General features: G+C 45.9%; 1 pseudogene; it reads right to left on the minus strand.

The window, feature by feature from the left end:
* The window catches only part of LOC124245164 (glutamine synthetase-like), a 1,237-nt pseudogene extending 858 nt beyond the window's left edge, over window positions 1-379 (minus strand).
* Between the last annotated feature and the right edge of the window lie 17,278 nt (window positions 380-17,657).

Here is a 17,657-nt window from a genome sequence, read left to right on the forward strand (position 1 = left end):
CGGGTGGCTCTCCATGTCCATTATCCGTTTACAGGTGTGCCTTAAGTTGGTCTCTGCAGACTTTCAGTTGTACTTGAAGACTTCACAGAACAACAGCTTGTTGGGGTCCTTGTGGAAAGGGTCCCAAAACACAGCAGCAGGGACGAGATACATGTCACTATTGGAGCCTTCAGACTGAAAAGTCCTAGAGCCATCAAAATTCCACTCAGGCAGCTCTTCTACACACTTGGGCTCCCTGTCCGGCCCAGGCATTGCAGCGCAATCCTTCCCCGGTACCGCCAATCCAGATAGACATACTTTGGACTTTCTCATCCTGAGGCAGGGACATGTACACCTGCTTGATGCCTTTGTTCAAGTGGGAACTTGCTGAGGTGGCCATGGTGGAAGGAGTTCTGGGTGGCGACCAGGCGGCAGGACGGGCAGGCCACGAGAGTGAGGTGTGGAGAGGAGAGGAGAGGAGCCCGCAGGTGCTGCTCAAAGGCTCCGCTCTCCTCCCGTTCTCAGCTCTGCCTCATATGGTATTTAGAGTTCATTGGCTGTAATTAAAAAGTGATGTAACAAATTTATTTTAAAATGTCAATTGCTAAAATATGTTCTCAAACTTTTTATTAGTATATGTGAAAATTCTATTTCAAACTGGCCTCAATTCAGAGATTCTCTCGAAGAAACATCTAGAGAAAAAAGAAATGGTGCCACACCCGAAGAGTGACCAAAGTCTGATTGACGTGTTTTAAGTTAGCCAAGTGGGGAACCCTAGCTTCTCAAGATTTCTTAATCCCATTAAACTGTATCCGGAAATTACTCAAGCATTTTATCAGGAATCATAATGACTTCATGGAAGGGGCTGTAAGTTACATCACACAAAAAAGTCCTGCCACAGTTTGAGAACAACTTTCTTTCTCATACTATTAAAAATGCATTAGAAATTAAATCCTTTGCAACTATTTACATTCAAATTTTAAAAATTAAATGTCAATTTAAACATGCAAGGGTGCTACATGCCTTTCAAACTTCTTCTAGTGGCACAGCAGCAACTTGTTGGAACACCCCTGCCCTGTGTGCCCCTCTGAGCACTCCCCTGGGCTTCACTGGAAGCTCCAAGGTGGATGAGGGGTTGTGGCAAATATACACCCTCCTTCCCCAGGACACAGTAGGTCTTTCGTATTGAAATGAATCTTTCTGTCAGAACCAAGGAAGCAAGTAATTTGGTAATAATAATTATAATAATCACTCATTCCAGGAACAAAAATAAATAAATAAAGCCTTAGGGTCACAAAAATTCATTAAAATGCATAGACTTACTTTTGTTATAGGAAAGTCTGAGAGGCTAAGCAACTTTAAATTTATTCTTTTTGTGGCAAATTTATGTTAAAAATTCCCTTTTTTGTTTTGCATTAAAATCAAAAACAAAGCAGCTCATTGCCCACCTTATCCTACCTGTCGTCTGTCTGTCCATGTGTTCTTGGTTGCATGCTCCTGTACGCTCCTTAATACATGCTGCTGAAATATGTGAGCCCACATCATAATGAAGGGAGTGTCCCAAAGCAATCAGGCCCTTTTCTTCTCTCTGTTCTCATCCCCTAGAGAAGGACTCTCTTTGACTTGACTTTAACCATAGACTCCTTTCAGGATCTCCTACAGTTCCCCCATGGACCCCAGTATAGAAATCTCTGAAAGCGACCATCAAAAACTTTGAATGGCCTGAGATTTTTCCCTGCTTGCAAGAGAACAAGTCAGCCTGCCACCATTTTATGGATGCTGGTTGAAAACATGAGATTTCTGGATCAGAGACAAAAGACAAAGGACTCATTGCAATTGCAGTAGCCAGAGTATCAGCATTTTTGAGCCTGGTCTCCAAGCCCCAATTTCCACAAGACAACATGAAGAGGACCAGACAACATCTGCACACAGTGGGTTGTGATACAGGAGAGGAACCCTGAGTTTAGGAAACTTGAATCTTTTATAATGAGCAGTAAGCATGTCTGCCCTTTGCTCTGGACCAGGACACCATGTTAGTCTTCCAAGGCTGTAAGCAAAACTGCCCTTTGCTCTGGAGGGAGACCTTATCTCTGCCTTCCAAGGATGTTTGTATAGCAAACATCCTTGGAAAGAGTCTAGAGCAAACATCAGTCAGTGCCTTGCTTGCAACAAGAGCAGAAACGTGAGAGACCCACTGCAAATCGTCTCCCGTTGGTGACACAGAGCAAGTCTACCTCTGCTGCAGGTCAGACCCTCCAACACAAAGACAGCAAAATATATCCCTGTAGGCTTTTCTCCTTGAAGCTGAATGTTCTGGCCACAATTCTCAGCCCTACACAACCTTAGTTCCTCCATTTGGCCCCACGTCATGTGTCAAGATCTCTTTAAAAGGATTATGCCAAATAAAATCATGGTTCCTTAGTTAAGAGCTGACTCAATGCTGCTGAACATCAAAGACAACCTTGAGTCCTCTCTTTTCAGCTACCTGTTGTCCCTGGGCAACTGGATCTTTACTATCATCTCAACACATTGGCCAAATCTAATTTATAATTACTCCCAAGACTAGGTCTTTCTCTAGCTTCCCCTTTTCTATCAATGGTATTATCATTTCTCCAATTTTCCAGGTTAAACACCTTGGGCACACCATTCCCACTCAATGCTCTTTAGACGGATTGATTAATGGATCCAGTCATCCAACAAACATTTGTTGAGCTCCGCTCTGAGGACAGGGCTCTAGGCTTTAGGAATTATTAAGACACAATCCTTACCCTTAAGAACTCTTTCTAGTATCTTGCCTGTTTGGTTTTTTCTTTTTTAGAATCTTTACCAAGTCCCATTTAATGGGCTCCTTGTTTTCTGGAGTCATCTTTAGCATTAATCAGGAGTAATTTGCTGTTTACATTACTATATGATGTCTTTCAAAATGGATTGTTTAGAGGTAGGTTCCCACAGACAAACCATAAACATTTCTCTCTCTAACCAAGCCTTAGACCTTTCCGTCTGAAACAACAAGCTTAGATGCTATGTAGCTATGAATTTTTCTCTGCATTCTTTCTCTGTTTTTCCAAAGTTTTGAGCCCACATCGTCTCAGAGCCCCAGAGGCAGGCGGGAGTAGAAGTTGCAAAGACTCTGAGTAAAACTCAGCAGCAAGAGGACCCAAGGTGACTTTGATCTTCTCTCCCAAGGGAAACGTCATCTCCTGTATTCATGTGGAACTCCACAGCTGGGGAACAAAAGAAAGAAAAGGAGAAATAAAATATTTATGGGAAAATTATTTCTCACAAGCAAGCATTTGTTCTAAAAGCTTTTAGAAATGTAATTATTTTTCTCCTTCTTGGGCTTTTCTGTTTTTAATATGAAACACTTTCAAGTCCTCTGGTTTGATTTCCAGGAAGCAATAATCCATTTTGCCTTGGGTGGAATTTAAGAAAGAAACTAGGTTTCAGAAGTGAAAATGTTTCCGTTGAAATTGCCATATGGAACTCGAGCTGCTTCTTTAATGTCTTGCATAAGAAGGACCCCATTCCCAAGGGCAGGATGGACCAGCATTTTTTTGGTCCTCTGCTGCAAGAGTCTCTGTCCTATTTGACACACAGCTGGACCCCTGGCCTTACTTAGCCTCACCTACCAAGTGACTGTCTTATTCACAAGGGAAAACCTCTGGACCAGCACTGTCCAACAGAAAGAAAATGTGAACCACAGATGTGAGCCACATACGTGATTTTTCATTTTCTAATTTTCATTAAAAAATAATACATGAAATTAATTTTAATGTCTATTTTATTTAACTCAATATATCATGTCCACATATAATCAATATAAAAATTTTTGAGAACGGTTCCATTCTTTTTTTATGTGAAGTCTTTGAAATCAGTGTGGAATTGTTAGTTGTAGCACATCTTAATTTGAATAAGCCGCATTTCAAGCGCCCAATAGCCACATGAGCCTGGTGACTACCATGTTGGACATCACAGCTCCAGACTTGTGTACAGATGTTTTATAGCTCACACATAAACAATATGTCTGTTAAATGCCTTCCTCTGCCTGTCCCCACTCCACCCACCCTATACTTGCTAATTAAATTGCTAAGGCTGGAAAGCGTCTTTCTCTCCAACTCTCTCAACTCTTCCTTTCCAGATTTACCTCAAAAAGTTCTCACTCTTGAAACATTTGCTGTCAGCTGAAAGGGGAAACTAGATTGCTTTGTGTTCAATTAAAGTATTGCAAGCCCTATTGACGAGCATCAAATGCTTGACATCAGAAGATCTGGGTTTGAATTCTGGCTTGCTAAAAGTGCGAGCTTAGGGGGCCGGCCTGGTGGTTAAGTTCGCACGTTCTGCTTCTCGGCGGCCCGGGGTTCGCCAGTTCGGATCCTGGGTACAGACATGACACTGCTTGGCACACCATGCTGTGGTAGGCGTCCCACATATAAAGTAGAGGAAGATGGGCACGGGTGTTAGTTCAGGGCCAGTCTTCCTCAGCAAAAAGAGGAGGATTGGCAGTAGTTAGCTCAGGGCTAACCTTCCTCAAAAAAAAAAAAAAAAATGTGTGAGCTTGGGTAAAGCATTCTGCCTCTTTGAGTCTTAGGTTTCTCATCCATTCAAGGGGAGTGTGCCATTGACCTACCACGTCCTACCAGCCTCATTGTACAGTGGTGTGAAGGAGAGGGAAACGGTGAATGCGAAGGGGTTGTGATGCCACATAAAATGGAAAATAACACTATTTATTATTCCAAACCATTACAAGCTGTGCAGCTCCAGAAAATAATAAACTCACACTATACACAGAGTAAAGATTTAAATTAAGAAACTGAATCAAAGAAGCAAATTCCTATAATTACCCACAATGTCAACAATTTTCTTAATCATTACCAAACCTTGACTTTTCATTTTTATTTACTGAGAGAAACAGAGAGAGAGAGAGAATGATAAATGACCGCCAGGATAATAATCAACTGTAGTCCTTGGAGCCAGGTACACATGATGAGAATCCATCTTGATGATGCCTAGCTATAAACTTAGTAACGATCTTGACAATGACACAGCAGAGAACAGTGCACGTGCACCTTATTTTCAAAGACCAACAATTTGAGGTGTCTATAGAGAATTCCTGCAATATCTCTATCGCATAACCACCTGGATATTTCCTTGCCCTGATAGCTTTTAGATTAGTAACATTAGCTTCTAACATTCCCTATGACACCACTTAAAACTTACCTTCTCATTGTTTTCTTTAAAATGAGATTTGTGCACAGGGGGACTAGAGAAATAGGTTGTCTGCATTCCTAAATTGTTCTCTCCCAAGTGTTACTTAAAAACAAAATTCCAATTTTGGGCTTTTCCCATTTGCCTTCACTAATTACTTCCTTTAGCTTCCACCCAGTGGTACCACAACTAATTCAAGTTCAAACAAAACTTAGTCACTATTTCATCACACTCATCTCCTACCCTTGGGGAAGCCGTGTACACCCCACAAAGACAGAAACCAAGAGGGGTCTTGGGCTTCATGAGGCTACAGTTGTTGTCACTCTGATCTGATCACATGTGACCAAATTTGTCCATGTCGAGGAGCATAGAGCACGTTCTCACCTCAAAATCCACACTCGCCAGTTGTTTGGTGTGTGGAAATAAACAAGACCAACCAAATGAGAACAAGCAAAGGCTATTTATTCAGAGCTTGCTATATATAGCAAGCGAGTCAGTCACCATCACTAGCGTTTGGCAGAGACTCAAAGGCAGGCTGAGGAGTGGGAAAGCTTTATAGCGGAAAAAAGGAAGGCTTTGGGTGTGTCCCGATTGGGGAGCTGTTGGCCTGGGGAAGCTGTAGGTGGGCCAACTAGAAGTGGTCATCCTATGTGATTTGATAGGGGTGTATATTTGGCTTCTCTGGTTGGTCTCAAGTTGGAAGTGGGAACAACAGTTAGGGAAGCTGTCAGTTACTAATCAAATCCTGGCCATTCAGGGCTGACTGTTTCAGATATTATTGTTTAGCTTTCAGAGGTTATTGTTGGATTGGTACTAGAGATAGAGGTCTGACTTCCCACAGGCTGATTTATAGAGAGCAGACTGACTTCCTGGGCTGGTTACTGTAGTTAATGGATTGGTTTCCTGAGCTGATTGCTGTGGATTTCGGATCAGAGTTCTATCTTTATATATGGTCTGGCCCTTGCCCACATATATATTCAATCTCTTAGATGCAAAACAAAGCCTGTGAAAATGGCAGGAACCTAGAAGGGATCAACGTGAGTGATCAGGAATGAAGTCACCAGAGCTGTGCAACCTTGGCAGCCGCCCAGCCATTTGTTAATGACATCCTCTGAGTCCTTCTCACCCACTTCACAGCCACACAGCTCGGTGACATTTTTCGGTCTCAACTGCCACATTATCTGAGAAGGTGCCTCAAGTGCACCTGCAGTCCTTTGATTGCCACCAAGGACATGGCTGTGCGGAGCTAGAATGCAGGAATTCAGTCACACATCTGTGGGACTGATGATGCAACGGGTTATCCAAGGAGGACCCTGGGGTCCACAAAGCTTTCTGAGATGAAGGACTTGGAAGCATCTCCTTGGGTTCCAGCAATCCTAAAATGTTTACCATAGTTTCTTTGGAAGAGCTACATCCACTTCCAACAACCCCAGATTGTCTTTAGTACAGTGTAGTGGGTGGGCTTTAAGTCAGACTTGGGATCCAATGCTGGCTCTAATAATATAATTTTTAAAAACACATGATAAAACCGTCTACCATTTACTTGGCCAACACTTTGTTAAGTGATTTAGATACTTTGTTTCCTTCAACCCATCACATCAGCCCTAATAGGTGAGTACCATTATTGTTGAGTTTTATAGGTTCCACTCGGCTAAAATCAAGGCTTCATCAGAGCTGTGTTCTTTCTGGAGGCTCTAGGGGAGAATATTTCCTTTCCTCTTCCACCTTCTAGAGGCTGCCCACATTGCTTGGCTCGTGGCCCCTTCCCCGCATCACTCCAACATCTGCTTCCATCATCATATCCCCTATCCCACTCCCACACTGATTCTCCAGCATCCCTCTCGTAAGAACCCTATGAAGATGTAGGGCCCACCCAGACAACCCAGGATAGTTCTCCCCATCTCAAGATCCTTAACTTAGTCACATCTGCAAAGGAAACTTTACCATGTAAGGTGACATATTCACAGGTTCCAGAGATTAGGACGCGGATGTCTTTGGGGGACCATTATTCAGCCTACCACAATAGATAAAGAAACTGAGGTTCAGAGAGGTTGATTTATTTTCACAAAGCCTCATAGCTCATAGTAGTGGGGCTGAGGTTTGGATTTTCCAACTTCATCAGACTTCCTTTTCTGAGTTCACCGGCAATGCCCTTGAGACCAAACTCACAGCACAGACAGCACAGTGTCGTGTGTGCAGAGTAGAACTTTCACTCCTGCACTTCCGCAGGCATGCTGGTCCCCATCCCCACCAGCCAGCATAGTCAGCTTCTGGCCATTCACATATCTTGATCCAGAAGCTCCAGCGTTCAAGGATACTATCATCTGTTGGGGTCAAAATCTGGTGGCCAGAGATGCCTCTGTTTAAAGCTCAGCTTTCACTTCCACAGCCACAGCCCAACAGTTCTCTCTGGTTTCATTTAATCTTGTTTCCTGTGCATCTTCTGTGCACACTTCACTCCCACTTTGGACCCCTTAAAAGTCTTTCCTAGCTCTGTCTTCAAAGCCCACAGGGATAATGCCTTCCCTTCAGTTCTTCCTCTCTCCATTTTCTCCTTATAATAAGTCAAGGCTTAGGAAAAATATCTGATTTAACAAATAATTATTTCCAATAAACAGGATTACACCAGCAACTGAATGGTCAGAGTGCTGTGGACCAGAGGACTCATTCTGGGAACCTGCACAGCACAGCACATCCCCAGGCTGAGTCAAGGCGGAAGAAGGGATCACCTTGAGAGAAGGAAGATACTCTTGGCATTGCCATGAAGGCCTCACCTCCTGCCCCACCCTAACCCTCCCCCCTTGACTGTAAGAAAACTCAGGGAGCCCTTGCTCTGCCATACAGGGCAGAATTACAAAAGAGAGAAGAATACTACTATTGGATTTGCTAATTCTCCGACCATCTGGGCTCTGGTCCTTACTTTTCCAACCTGTGGTATTTGATGGATGCTTCATGCCTCATCTGGCCTTCCTCAACTTGGTCTCCTCTCTTCTGGGTCCTTACAAGTTGGTTTGCTACTCTGTGATGCACCTTCTTATCATACAACTCACTTGAAACACTGGCCAGAACTTCTTCCACTTTCCCAGTACTCAGTGTCTATTCAATAAGATCACAGCTGTGGGGGACATCGGCCTTTGATGGTGTCTTCTCCAACAAGTCAAGGCCCCAGAGGTAGAGAAACACAACCCACTGTGCCAAGAGGATATGCTCTGCTGCTTTCTTTTGGATTTCCTTATTGCACATGGGTGGACAAGGGCTTGGAGGAACATAAGGAGAGGCATTCATTATAAAGAGGAAATTAATAAAGGCCAGGGTGAGTCCAGATTCTTTCTTTTATCTTTTCTGTATACCATGGTTCGGTTAACTGTTAGAATAATAGCAGATCAATTTCATTTAATTAATAACTTAAAACAATTGCCCAGAATCCCCTTTGATCTCCACAGGGATATATTGTATACAAGGAAGCCTGGTAGGAAAGGTGACTCTTAGAGGACATTCCTGGGCCCCTCCTTTGGCAGAGGTGGGGACGTTTCAAGAGTCTCCAAGTCCTGAATTCCCCGTCTTTAACACTCTATGCCTCCTTGTATTTGATTTCTGCAACTGAGCAAGACTTCAGCCCTCCCAACCACCGTGAATTCTGGCCCCACTGAGATCTTACATGAGGCACTGCATAAATCCTGGACATGGTTGACTGAGGGAGACATTTATCATCTGTCCTGGCTCTAAGGGAAGCTAAGTGTTTATGAAGAATATTTGGGACACACATGTTCGATAAGCCTGTCCCATTGTCCTCCCACACTGAGTCTGACCAATGATATTGACTGACTGTGGATATTATAATGACGGGTCCTGTGACTCCAGGGCACAGCTGACCTGCTGGCATTCTCATCTAGTGAATTCCAGTGTTCCAAGTGTCTTTGGGAGCATAACAATATTACTAGCACAATTCAGGATAGGGAATAAATATAGCAATGTTTTTCCAAAAATTAAACCAGACTTCCTCTTTCTTGTGAAATTCACAAGTCATTAAAAATAGGAAAATAATTTAGACATAAGTGACTGTACCATGTTGAGCATCTCCAAAAAGAATCAGTGTTTTTATACTTCAAGAGCATCACTATATTAGATTATTTTCCTTGAAAAAATCAAATGTACATTTGATATAGAAAATTTCTTTCAAAAATCAAGATTAAAATAAAGAACATTCCTCGGCATTCCAAAACAGCCAAGAAATATATTTTTATAAATCCCTAGATGTCATTGGAAAAGTCACTTAGCCTTTATGGGTCTCAGTTTCTTAAAATTCAGTAAAATTAAAGGCCTTGGCTGGGTAATCTCTGAGGCAGCACAGTTCAACGAAACTTTCTGTGATGACAGAAATGTTCTCTTTCTGCTCTGTCTGTTACAATAACCACCTTGAACATTTGAAAGGTAACTAGTATGACTGAGGAACTCAATTTAAATTTCATTGAATTAAAATTTAAATGGCCACATGTGGCTAGTGGCTACGTATTGGACATGGCAGCTCTAAGGGGTCCCTTCTTGGAGGTGGAGGCTGATGTTCGAGGACCAGAGTGGAACTTGGGTCTTCACTTAGTGTGCTTTGATTCATAGGGTTGTCATGGCCAGTTTTTTCAGAAGTGGATGGCCAGGTCCTTCTTCCTGAAAGGAAAACGTGTCCACCATGGGTGACCCTGCTGGTATTTGAAATACCGCTGGCAGAGCTTTCAGCTCACAGCAACCATCACAGTATGACAACTGACAGTTGGGTAGTGTGTGCAGTTCCCTGACCAGGGGAATGAACCAAGGGTGCAGCGGTGAGAACGCAGAATCTTAACCACTAGACCACCAGGACTGGCTACTACAGAGAGCTACTCCCCTGCTGAAAGTATGCACTCAGTCACTTTCAGCTGGGCAAGGAAAGGGAGGCTGCAGGGCCCAGTAAGCACACACCTGCTTTATGATTAGCAAGACCACTTAGAATTCAAAGGGGAGAGGAACCGGGTGAACACTTTTCAAGTACGACTCAATAGCAGCATGACATCAGATGCAAAAGAACAGAGCTAACTCTTCCATGATCCGTTTGGCCTTCCTGGAGGTTCTGGGTTTTTGGAGAGAAAGCGGGAAATCAGTCCAATTAGATAAAAGAGCTGGCTCGCTGCCGCCAATCAATCAGAAAGCTTTTAAGATGGGAGTCTATGCAATATGTATTAAACACACAAAAAAAGATTGAATGCAGTGAAGTTTTCAGCTTAGAAGCACTCCTGAGGGCCAGAGTCCAGGTTCTCACAACATAAAATCTGCATTAAGCCTCATTCCACTTTGGACTCCAATCTACGTTTCCTAAGCGATCAACAAGGTCCGTCAAGGTATTCCCCTTCTCGTGGGGGAGGGGGATCTGAAATGTGGTACATTTCTACCTCCCCCGGAGCTAATTTCCTTTCTGAAAGAAACAAAAGCAACAGAAACACTCATTTGTGCCATTGTGTTTTGCACAATCACTCACCTTCAAATTGCCACATTAAAAACTCTTTCCAGGGCCCTGTGGAGTTAGGTGATTACGTTTAATATAACCTTCTGGGTTTTGGTTTCTTGCAGTCCAACAAAGAATATGGAAACATGTAATTCCATACTGCCCAAAGTACTTCTACAGTTGGAGCCTCAATTAAAATGTTTGTTTACTTATCTGCTAATCTCATTATTTTTTCTAAATTTGCTCTCGGTAAGCAAGAGTTCAGAATTTGAAGTTCAGCTGTTTCTGAAATATGACCAAAATGGAAACCTGGGAGAGAGAGAGCTATTCAAGTGGGGAAAAGAAATACATAAACTCCCAAATGAATGGCCTGGGGTGTCCTTTAACTTTCCCTAACAGAAAACCATTTTCTATGGAGAAGGCATGTGCACAAAGGAGTAACTTTTTAGAAATTTACCAGTGATTTTATCATGGTAAATTGAGCCATGATCCCAATGAGACTACGTGCTATTATTGCTAGAAATGCATAGAGCCTGTATTTATTTTCAGAGGGGTTTGGTATCATTTTTATTAGCTGCTCTTCACAAAAAGCAAAACAGAAACCACCTCAAATCTCTGAGAGGTAGATCAGATTTTATCTCTCTTTTTTTTCTTCTTTCCAAACGAGGAAACCACACAAAATGATTTGCCCTAGGGTCAGCCAGTCCATCGGTGGCTGGACTGGGGTTAGAAGTTCTGGTCTCTAGACTCCCAACTTGCTGAATTGTCCCTGGAGCCCGACCCTTCTATCCCCAGTAGGGACAAGTTGTGAGGCACTGTGCAACCAGTAACTATGCCGACAGACACGTCCTTCTCCCTAAATACTCCCCAGTTTCACCATCCCACAGCCCCTGAGGGCTCCGAACTGCCTCAGCAGTGAGACGCTCTCAGAAGCTTCTTTTGGTTCCTTTGTAACTAACACAACCTGTGTGGAATCAAAGATCCTCCTTATCCAGAACTCTCTTCTATAGCAAATAAGTCATATTACTATTTTTTACTATGATCTGGCCATGACCCCCGGGCTGCTCTAAAGTCCCTGTTGGTCCTCCCCAAGAGAGAATGTTATTCAGACAGAGCGTGGCTCTTCTACATCTGTCTGCACACAGGTGTGGCAGAGGGGTGGGGAGAGCGCTTCCCAAGCTTGGCACAGGATTGCCAAGCAGAGTAAGCTCATCCCTGCCCTCAGGAAAGCTAGAGAAGGGCCAGTGTCATGGTGAGCCCACTCCTGCCTGCAGGCTAGTCACAAGGAGAGCAAATGTGTGGTCCCCAGGCTCCCCTCTGCAGCAGACTCTGGGGAAGAGCTCCTGGCTTCTAGAAGGGGACAAAGCAAAATTAAGAAAAGAAAACTCAACAGGTCCGTGAAACGAAAGCTCAGCTCTGCACCCAAGTTTCCAAGTTAGCATATTACCCACATTTCCCACGACTGCCTACCACAGTGTGTCCCCAAGAGTGTTTTGTGGAACTCCAGCTCCAGGAGGTACTTTGCAGAATCAGGGTCTCATTGTCAAATAAGTTTGAGAAATTTCATGTACTACTTTCCCTTTCGTCAAGTCACGTTGGCATATCAATCCCATTGGCATATCGAAGGCTATGAGATGTTCCACAATGAAGAACCCTTACTTTGTTCAACCCAGTGCTCCTGGAATTCACCCAGCGGTAGACCCTCCTTTGTATGGAACGCTGACTAACGAACACACTTTGGGAGACATGGCCGTTGTGTCCTAGCCTGAAGACATTTCTCATCTCCCAGTGCTCTCTCTCCTGAAAGCTTCGTCTCTGCTCTAGGTATTACCTCTCCAGGCACTCTCCTTGGCTTTGGGTCTTGACTTCAGGAATCTTCTGTCTTTATCCTGTGTTGTTCCCATTAGAAAATGCTTTCCAGCTGATATCAAAGGGGAGTGACCCAATGGAAGATTTTCATCATTTCAGGTTTCCCCCTGGATGTCCTTGCCACCAGCCCTGCCCTGAGACTCTGATCTTCCCTGGCCGGGGTCCCCTGAGCTGCCGTGGTGTTTCTGCTGATGTGAGCCTGAGTTTGTCCCCTCTCAGAGAACTACCTGATTCTTCTGACCCTTATCACTCAATAAAAGCTTTTCTCCAACTTCTGTTTTAAAGAACCAGGGCTTTTCTAACACAATTGGGATCCCAAGGAATCCAAAGGAGCATTGCTGAACCAGGATCTAGTCAAAGCAAAGAGGATTTTCTGGTTTCTTTCTTGTTCTCAGTTTTTGCTCCTGCTCAACAGATCCTTGTTCTTTTCCCTTCTCTCCTGTCTCCTCCTGATCACTAGCCAAGGTCTTTTGAAATAATTTACTCCAGCCCTCCCCAGCGATGTTCTACCTCACCCTTCTTCCTTGAATATTCACACACATGCACGCACACACACACACACAGAGTCTTCCTCCAAGTCCCCATTCCAATCTATGACATCGTCCTCCTTCCAACCTTTTATCCTAGATGGAGACAACTTTGTACAGTATAAACTGGAATGCAGAATGAAAACGGTAGGGATTTCTTTATCTATCTGTCAGTGCCTCTTCATTCCAGCTGAGTTAATTTGAAACAAGGAAACTCTTTGCCTCCCACCGCTGTACCCCAGGACGAGCTTTTTACACGGCAGATGTTCATCCACTTGCCCACAGCGTGGTGACAAGAGGCTGTGGCTTCCCAGGTGGGCACAGGTGAGAAAGTTCCTGTCAGTGCCCTGCGAGCATCGGGAGTGATGATGAGGAGTGGAGAAGCAGAGGAGGCATCATGCCCGAAGAGGAGCCAGAAACGCTGAACCACAAAAGATGCCAGGATGATAAAGGGAACGAAGAAGTATCAAGAAGTGTTTGTTCTTCTTAAGCAGTCCCAGGGTGAAGAGTAAGTTTCCAGGAACCCTTTTACAGGTTATCAGTGAATTCTATCATTATCAACACTCTCTCCCTGGACTTTTCCTTTTCTTCTTTTTAATTCTTAGAATCAAGCACAGCAGATAAACTGCCGGCACTTATTGTCTCTGTCACAAAAGACAGTTTCGAATTATTGGTGAGCAACTGGTGGTCGCACAGGAGGGGGAAGAGGGGGGATAGGTAGTGAGACAGGAGAATGATCGATTGTGGGGGGCTGGGGATTAGATATGCATAGCAGAGCCAGGGAGGTCAGACTGGGGATCACTGTCCTTGACTACATCTGTTTAAATTCAGCAACGGTAAAACGTCAGCGCACAGGAAGGCTGTCCACACTGTGTACTGCACCAGGAAGAGGGTGAGCCCTTCCCAGGGCTCCAGGCCCAGCATAGAATAGGAGTCAGAAGCTATCTGTGTAGAGAGGCTGTAGCCGAGGTGGTAGACCCAGAACCAGGCAGTCAAGGATGCTAGTTAGCTCACCTATGGCCCTCCAAGTGAGATGTGGGTGCAGGGTGAGTGCAATGTTTGGTTTGCACGAGCCTACACCCCCGAGGAGGCTTCTTTGAAAGCATTGTGTGGTCCTCACAGCCTTTATTTGAGTTAGAGCTGCGGCATCCTTGAATGTGCCACAGAATCCATCAAAGCCCGTCTTGTTAGGGAGTTCGAGCTTCACTGAGCCTCCCTCGATGTCTGAGAGAGTACAGATGAGATGACCACGGGCTCAGACCCCATGGTGCCCCCTTGCCCTACTGGCAGGGAGCCTGGCCATTGATCCCTCACAGCCGAGCCCAGGGGAGCAGGGAACCACAAGCCCTCGGAGCTGGTGACTCCCCTCCACGCAGTCTGGGGTCAGGGGGCAATGCCTGGGAGAGGAACGGTCCCCCGGGGTTCACACCCTGCTGGCCATCTGCTGGCTCTCCTGGTCTCAGGGTTGGGCTGCGCTGCCCATGGGCCACAGCATCAGGCAGGGCAAGCCAGGGCTGGGGGTGGCACCTGTGCAAACTGTGGGTGGCACCTCCTATCCTCCCCTCACTCCATCTTCCCTCTGCTGCTTTCTCTCCCTTTCTCAGTCATTTGAGGAGCTGTTTGCCTCTCGTCTTTTTCTTTTTTCTTGAGCCTTAGGGTCTGCCAGTGCACTCATAGCTTTGGCTTGTCCTACCTCGGAATTTAAAAAGACCCGCTCTGGGGTCAGCTGGTGGCATAGCGATTAAGTGTGCACATTCCGCTTCGGCAGCCGGGGTTCACCCGTTCGGATCTGGGTGCAGACGTGGCACGGCTTGGCAAACCATGCTGTGGCAGGCGTCCCACATATAAAGTAGAGGAAGATGGACACGGATGTTAGCTCAGGGCCAGGCTTCCTCAGCAAAAAGAGGAGGATTGGCAGCAGATGTTAGCTCAGGGCTAAACTTTCTCAAAAGAATAAAATAAAAAATAAAAATAAATAAAAAGAACCTGCCCTGGTTGGTCCTTGGGATGTACAGTTCTTCCCTGGGTGAGACCAAAGCAGCAGAGGTGCCCACTCCGCTCAAGATCGCGTGGCTGAATTAGCTTATAATCAGGTAGAAACACACGTTTTATATCTTCACTGCTTCTGTGAAGTCTTACCCTTGCTGCTAGACAGACTGCTATGATGGAGATGAAATAAATGAGCAGCCATTGCACAGGAGGGAGTGTGTGGGTGGTGTCGGAGCGAGGGCCGCCGGGGGCGTCCATCTGAGGGAAAGGCCGGTGGCGCTGATGGGGTTCATGGTTCTTCAGGGTGAGGACCTGATTGGCAAGTTGTTGCGTGTGAGTTTGGGGACGCAGCTGTCAGAGAGAATATTCCTTCTTGAGCAAGCAGAAGGCTTCGTGAACCCGCTGAACAGGCCGCAGCACTGAATTCACTGTTGGCCACATGGCCAAGCTCACCTGTTCATCCCAAATGGGACCTGTGGCCCGCGCCTTATGGGCGCCCAACCCTGGTCAACGGTGAACCACAGCCCCGGGCCCATCTTAAACCAGGAAAGGAAGCAGGAGGCCAGAGGCCAGATACCAGGCTGGTGCTTGAGTGCAAGAAAGGAAAGTCACCCTCCGTCCCCCCACCCCCAAACACACGCACAAAAACACTTAATTAAGACCAAGCTGAAAACTAAAAATAGGGAATGGAGAGGGGACGGCGGAGAGGACAGCCCTAAAGGAAACTCGGTTTTGACCGTAGGGCTTGGAAAAGGCTCGTCTCCTCCCTCAGTTGGCAAAGTGGTTGATTGTGCAACCTGTGAGACTCAGCCTGGCACCTCTTATCTGGGCTGTCGGTTAAACTGACAGAGGGGGACTCTCCCCGCAAGCGAGCTGAAATTAGCTCAGACTCAGCGGGGATGGGTCTGGGATGGAACCCTTCCAGGTGCTGGCTATTTGCTCTAAAGGGACCCATTGCAGCAGTAGCCCTGTCCTCTTCGTGCTCCTTCCCCATCCAGGCTAAGGACATACGCTGTCCCCAAGAGGCCACAGCACAAGCTGTGCAACTGGAGCCACCAGCGAGGACCTGAGGGGCACTGCGAGCTGCCGTCCTTACACACACACCCGTTCGAGTGTCATTCAGTCCTTGGCTTTCCAGTGAGAATCAAAGCCGAGTTAATAAGTTAACCGTTTACAGGCCACCTCGCCCCCTTGAAAGATAAGGGGAGCCCTTGACCTGGCAATAAACACCATCCAAGGTCAGAGCCTCTGGGGGAGATTGTCTTTGAAAAACACTGTTTCCTATCATCAGGGCTGCCTCGGCTTCCAAGCTCCCAGAAGGAAGCACGCAGACAGGTCCCGGGCACCCCCTGGACATCGTGAGGCTGCAGGTGGACACTCAGGACACACTCGCCACTCCGGCCGCCCTGAATCCTTCTCCTGGGCTCTGGCAGCCCAGGTCTGGTTCCTTCTGTAGCCTTCAGGCCATGGCCCTCCTGTCCCATCCCTTTCCCCAGTTCCCCGCGGCCCTTCAAAAGATTGTGGCACCTGCCATCACGCACTTCAGAATAAAAATGATTCCAAACCGTCAGTTTAAGAATTCCAAAGAGTTCTGATTTTCTCGTAATGATTAAGAATAATGCCGCTTCTCCTCCTCCTCCTTTTTTCTTTTTCTTCAAGTGCCATATTCTTTCAAAACATTTATTTCATTTGGTGTCCTTGCTTCCCTGGTACCCCGAGCATGGGCTCAATCTGCTGTTCCGTACTGGCCCTAACAGTGCTGGCCTGCCCTCGCTGGGGGCAAACATCTTCCGACTGTAAGGAGGGCCCTTCGGTCACCAGGACACAACCCATTCTGCAGGACTAATTCTCCAAGTTCAGTGATGTCGGTAAGTCATTAAATTACAGACATGGGTGCAACTGGTCTCCTTAGAATGCATTTGAGCCAGGAGCCCAGAGACCCAGGTACCAGCCCAAGCTCTGCTTTTAACAGGCTCCGTCTCCTTGGTCAAGGCGCTGACCCTCCCTGGACTCAGTTTCCCCAGTGGTAAAATGAGGACGTTTCCTCATCTGTAAAGTGACTAGAAGATCGCTGAGGTCCTGTCCAACTACTGCAGTCTATGCCTTTGCCATCAATTGGATTCAGGCCCGTGCCTGGACAGCATGCAGCCCTTTCACTGTGGCACCTCTCTCATTCCTGCTTCCTGCTTAGTTTTTATCCAAGAAAAGACTATAAGAGTTAAGATAGTGAGAGAAGCCTGAGTAGCAATTCACTCCCCACATCAGTGGTTCGGATCAAGTTGGGGGTGGGGGGTAACCTTGATGCCTAGACCTGACATGTTAACCACTGGATGAATTATTTTCACTTCTGTGAAAAAGGCCTTTGCCATCACTTCCCCAAGAAGCCCGCCCCATCTGAAAACCACCGGTGTCACGAGCTGTCTTCTGGAAAGTGGAAATGGGCAGGATGTGGTTTGAACTGACAAAAAAATGAGGCAGCCCATTCCTCAGCAGGGAGTTTGAAGTGATGGTGAGGGGTGAGAACGAGAGACCATGTCTCCCTGACTTGGAGCCAACTGGCCAGTCAAGTCTGGATCAGCCAAACTAGTTGCTTAGTACCAAGATAGTAAAAAAAA

This window comes from Equus quagga, chromosome 9, assembly GCF_021613505.1.
Source record: "Equus quagga isolate Etosha38 chromosome 9, UCLA_HA_Equagga_1.0, whole genome shotgun sequence".
In the NCBI taxonomy this organism is placed as follows: domain Eukaryota; kingdom Metazoa; phylum Chordata; class Mammalia; order Perissodactyla; family Equidae; genus Equus; species Equus quagga.